The sequence below is a fragment of the Hesperophylax consimilis genome, chromosome 25, assembly GCF_061612785.1.
Source record: "Hesperophylax consimilis isolate HC1 chromosome 25, BYU_Hcon_1.0, whole genome shotgun sequence".
NCBI classification, from domain to species: domain Eukaryota; kingdom Metazoa; phylum Arthropoda; class Insecta; order Trichoptera; family Limnephilidae; genus Hesperophylax; species Hesperophylax consimilis.
The window spans coordinates 21,788,527-21,794,526 of record NC_142860.1 but is presented as its reverse complement, the minus strand read 5'-3'; the positions used below and the strand labels follow the sequence as shown (position 1 = coordinate 21,794,526).

Genomic DNA, 6,000 nt, shown 5'->3' with positions numbered 1-6,000 from the left:
TTTACTGATTTTTCAACACGATTATATTTGGCATTCGCACAACCTCGAACTAGCGATCGCCTGCCATTTTAAACTCCGCAAAAATTTGCATTGCATTTGAACAATAATTTCCATCTGTGCAAGCAAGGTATAAAACAGTATTAAGCTAATCAATAAACATAATGCAAATAAGATTAACTTGAGTTGACTTACATAATTAAAACGTTTGCCATTGCTATTATAAATAGCCAAAATTGGGATATCCGAATTCACCGGCTCATTAGTTGTTTGACTTTGTTAATAGGAGGTAAGTTGGATTACCACTTGGAACTTACAGTAAGTTAACATCATATTATAATAAATTATATCTGATAAATATTTTTTTAATCAAGCTATAAGATGTTTTAAAAGTTTTTTTTATTGTGACGTTTTAAATGTTTAATTTTAATTTTTCAATTCTTTGATCTCATTGAGGTTAGTAATATTTAATTTATTAACTATTTCTCAAATACTTAGTTAAGAGGAAGCTACAAGCCAAAAATGTGTAAATTCTTGGTATACCTTATATTGTAGGTAATAGGCATTAAAATCGCTTGACAAACGGAGTCTAGAAACGTTCGATTTCAAGCCAAAAACTGTTTTTTATTTATTTTGTAAATCATTTTATAAGCACGCAAAAAAGTTAATCAAGTGAAACTGTCACAAATAATCTTAGCTATAATATTGTATTTAAAAAAATTGTTTCCTTTACGCGTTCATACATTTCTATTGAAAAATGTATTTTTTTGTATTTTACATTAATATTTTTTATTGAATAATTTATTTTATTATTTGTATTCTACTCAAGAAAAGCGATAGTATAAACTTAAATTTATCTAAAGTATATTTTTTGGTATTCATAATGTACACCAATTCGTTATAAAGACTAATCAAAATAGTGATTTAGCATTAAGCTTCGCCTTAAAGTGTCTTTAAGATGCTGCGCTCATAAATCATCAGGAAATAGAGCAATAGATGAGAAAACTTGTACATTACATTATGTTATAAATACGTAGGTATCAAGTTTCAAAGCTACCGCATTTATTACCTACTGGCTACTTTGTCATATTTCTTCAGAAAAACTGTAATACAATGTGCTAGGTAATTTGCCTAAGTTTTGGGAGGACAGATATTGAAGTATTTTTTAATGATAAACTAATTTTTATAAGACAAGATTTTTATGCACAGTACAAAGGATAAAAAAATATTATAAGCATTAATTACTCGGCTTTAATAAATAAATTTGGTGGTTTTTGAGTATTTTCATTTACTCTATTTTGAAAATTAATACAATAATTTTCAATGCTTTCAGTGGAAAATATTTTTCTTTGTTTAGTAGGACATTTTCACTGTTTTTTTTTAATTCTCGAAAAAACATAATAAAAAATTACGATATTAAAGATATTTTTTTAAGTTGACGAATAAATTTTCTAAAATGATTTAAAATGTGTGCCATTTTAGATTTGCCTCCAAAACGCATGTTCGTGTTTATGCGTGATTTATGCGACATTGGTGGTTTCTATGTCACAATGACGTTGTAGCCAATCGGAACCGTTTCGGAATGAAGATCGTTTTTTAAATGAATAATATTAAAATTACGTATATTTAACGCGATAATCAGATAATTAGATAGTCTGGAGCCAGTGAGACTATGGCATCCCCAATAAGGATGTTTTGAGAGGCTTAAGGTAGTGGGGGGAAGGAGATGGGGGACGTACCTGGATATTCAGATCTGGTCACTGTATATGGTTTTACACCAGGATGATACTGAGAGCATCTTCCACTCTGATGTATGTTTTACACCAGGGTGATACTGAGAGCATCTTCCACTCTGATGTATGTTTTACACCAGGGTGATACTGAGAGCATCTTCCACTCTGATGTATGTTTTACACCAGGGTGATACTGAGAGCATCTTCCACTCTGATGTATGTTTTACACCAGGGTGATACTGAGAGCATCTTCCACTCTTATGTATGTTTTACACCAGGGTGATACTGAGAGCATCTTCCACTCTTATGTATGTTTTACACCAGGGTGATACTGATAGCATCATCCACTCTTATGTATGTTTTACACCAGGGTGATACTGAGAGCATCTTCCACTCTTATGTATGTTTTACACCAGGGTGATACTGAGAGTATCTTCCACTCTTATGTATGTTTTACACCAGGGTGATACTGAGAGCATCTTCCACTCTGATGTATGTTTTACACCAGGGTGATACTGAGAGCATCTTCCACTCTGATGTATGTTTTACACCAGGGTGATACTGAGAGCATCTTCCACTCTTATGTATGTTTTACACCAGGGTGATACTGAGAGCATCTTCCACTCTTATGTATGTTTTACACCAGGGTGATACTGATAGCATCTTCCACTCTTATGTATGTTTTACACCAGGGTGATACTGAGAGCATCTTCCACTCTTATGTATGTTTTACACCAGGGTGATACTGAGAGCATCTTCCACTCTGATGTATGTTTTACACCAGGGTGATACTGAGAGCATCTTCCACTCTTATGTATGTTTTACACCAGGGTGATACTGAGAGCATCTTCCACTCTTATGTATGTTTTTTTTTTGTGTTTTCATAATCGTTATCCTAAATAAACAAGTTCATACCCTTATGTAGTATTGTACTTCTATTCAGTTTCAAGTATGTATTGTGTATAATATGCTGTTACTGCTACTAGTATATTATATCCAGAATTTTAGTAATCATCCAAAAAAATATATTAAATCAAAACCTCGAAAAGGCGATGCACTACGTAGTAATGCAAAATCATGTGTTTTTGGTTTGAAAATTTTGTCGCCTAGAAATGTTTCAGATGCTTTAAATAAATACCGCGATTAGAATACATCTTGGCATTTGAAATAGTCGAGTATTTTTTACATAAGTCTTTTTATAAGCCCAGAAAAAAATTATTTATAAGGCCTATGAAAACTGCTTTAAAGTTCAAAATTTCCTACTTACGAATCCATTTTCAGTTATGGTTTTATTGTATAATGTGGAAAATTAAGTTATTTATAAAATGATCGAAAACATTTAAATATTTATGCCTGATAATCCAAAAAATAAAATAAAAGAATGATTTTGGCAATGTTTTTTTCTTGCCTAAATCAAAACAGCTGGATGGTATTAAGAGGGAATTTAAGCCTTATCGCCATCTACGTAAGGAGTGTTATTGATGGCGGCTCGATTCAAAATATTACAAGACGTAGTGCATCGCCTTAAGAATGTAGGAAATATAAATATTTATATATTTTCCTAATAATCCTCGGAATCATTTCCTTTGAAAGACGATCAAAAATTCACTTTTCGAATGGACAGCATTATTAAACTTGAAAACTTACGATATCTGTCAAAAATTTTGACAAAAAAAAACACATTTCAAATATAAAATTTTTAATTAAATAAAAAAAAAATGGCGCCCACATTATCGCTTTTCGGAATCGTTCCCACAATCAATACCAATTTTGAAAATTAATTCAAATCCCAGTTCTACAGTCCATTGAACCCGAGTTACACACCGACACAGAGACACCAAAAATATCATGTGATTAATAATAATTAAAAATAACATTTACAGCCTTAATAAAAAACGTTTTTTTTTAATTTTTTAAATTCAAAAATTGAATAAGTAAAATAAATATTAATTCATACGAAAATAATGTCCCGTCGTCCTCGCTAATTCACGTTTATATCTTCTTGCGTAAACTCATTACAAATTCTTCCAAAAATTATTAAACAGATTAAAACTACTTCGTGTTATAATAGACTTGTTAACCTATTTGATAGCATTTTGAATTGATTGAACAATTTAATTTTATTGATATAATTCGTTAACAAGTATTGTGCTTGTCAGTTCATTTGAGGAGTTCGCAGGAGACAGACTCAAAAGTAATAAAATTAATACACCTTAGCATTTTTTGTAGTCCTGTTTTAACTCGACCGTTGGCATTTCGTGTCCATAAAATTGTTTGTACGTTCCGCTTTCGGTTTCGAAAATCTGCTGGGTACATTTTATTATTGAAGCCAACCTTACTTTGATTGAAAGCCAACTTTGCTATGTCTAGATGGCTATCTTTGATAGACTAACTTTGACTAGATAGTTGACACATTTGCGTTTTGAAAATCTGCTACCTCCGCTTTATTATTCAAATAAGCTTTACTTTGGTTAAGGGTTAACTTTGCTATGACTAGGTGGCTACCTTTGATAGAATAACTTTGACTAGATAGTTTACTGATTTGCGTTAAAAGCTTTAATTGGATTAAACGCTAACTTTGCTATGACTAGGTGGCTATCTTTGATATACTAACTTTGACTAGATAGTTTACTGATTTGCCTTAAAAGTCTTAATTGGATTGAAGGCTAACTTTGCTATGACTAGGTGGCTATCTTTGATAGACTAACTTTGATTAGATAGTTTACTGATTTGCGTTAAAAGCTTTAATTGGATTGAAGGCTAACTTTGCTATGACTAGGTGGCTATCTTTGATAGACTAACTTTGACTAGATAGCTTACTGGTTTGCGTTAAAAGTCTTAATTTGATTAAACGCTTACTTTGCTATGACTAGGTGGCTATCTTTGATATACTAACTTTGGCTAGATAGTTTACTGATTTGCCTTAAAAGTCTTAATTGGATTGAAGGCTAACTTTGCTATGACTAGGTGGCTATCTTTGATAGTCTAACTTTGACTATATAGTTTACTGATTTGCGTTAAAAGCCTTAGTTTGATTAAAGGCTAACTTTGCTATGACTAGGTGGCTATCATTGATAGACTAACTTTACTATATAGTTTACTGATTTGCGTTAAAATCTTTAATTGGATTGAAGGCTAACTTTGCTATGACTATGTGGCTATCTTTGATAGACTTACTTTGACTAGATAGTTTACTGATTTGCGTTAAAAGCCTTAATTTGATTGAAGGCTAACTTTGCTATGATTGGGTGGCTATCTTTGACTAGATAGTAGGAGACTGATTTGCGTTTTACCCGATCGGAATTTGGCGAGGTTGTAAGGGCGGTTAACTCCAGTTCCTGGGAATGATGGAATAATCCTCATTCAAACCATTTTATTACATTTGAAAGACATTTTAAAACCGATGCAAATAAAAATAAATACTTAAATAATATTATTTTACTGTGAAACACATAAATATTCGGCTTAAGTTACGTGAAAACCGTTTAATTTAAAATAATAAAAAAAGATTGTACTGATACTGATAACGTCGAAGGTTTTAGTCATAAATATAATATTGTTTTACTAAAGGTGTACGACCGAAAATTCATTCTACGTCAGTGTTTAGTTGATAAGAGTTAATTTTGTGAAAACCAGTGAACCAGCGAAAAACAAAGCTTTTTTTATTATGAATCATCTATCACTTTGAAAAAATATATTTTGCTGAAGATTCCCAAGGACCAGAGTCAACCGCGTTATCGACCTTGCCAGATGTCGATTGTGAAGGACTGACATTTGTTTCGTGTATTAACTGCCGCAATTTCGTCCGATTTCCGAGATATGCGAATATGTCTGCATGTGTGTACGTGATTTCCGTTAAAAGTCATCGACAACGAGTCTATCTATCGAGTTGTAGCTCGATCGATTGTCGGAAAGTGGATTAATTTCCTCTTCCGAGATTTGCATTAAAAAGTGATATTCAAATATATATATTTACAATTGTATTTATTTTGCCTTGAAGTGTTACTTTTTATTATCGAAGAATATCTTCAATTTATAACGTATTATTACATCTAGTTTTATTTTCTATTGAAAATGTATGTACAGGGTTTTCCAATAAGAGGTGTTATTTTGATATTCAAAGAAACTTTTCCCGTAAAAGATAAATGGTTTCGTTGCTTGTGTGGCACGTAGCGCCGTTTTGTTGAAAGTAAACGTTTTCCAGATCAATACCATCCAATTCCGGCCGAAAAAAATCATAAATCATCTCTCGATAGCGCAATCCATTCAC

The 6,000-nt window shown here is 31.9% G+C and overlaps 1 protein-coding gene across 1 annotated transcript in view; it reads left to right on the top strand.

Moving 5' to 3' along the window:
* The first annotated feature begins 261 nt into the window (after positions 1-261).
* Positions 262-6,000, top strand: part of LOC149411675 (lipase member H-B-like) — a 28,581-nt gene continuing 22,842 nt past the window's right edge. Inside the window, exon 1 of the mRNA XM_089646644.1 lies at positions 262-315. The gene's annotated coding sequence lies outside the window, so the exon portion shown is untranslated. The remainder of the gene's footprint in view (positions 316-6,000) is intronic.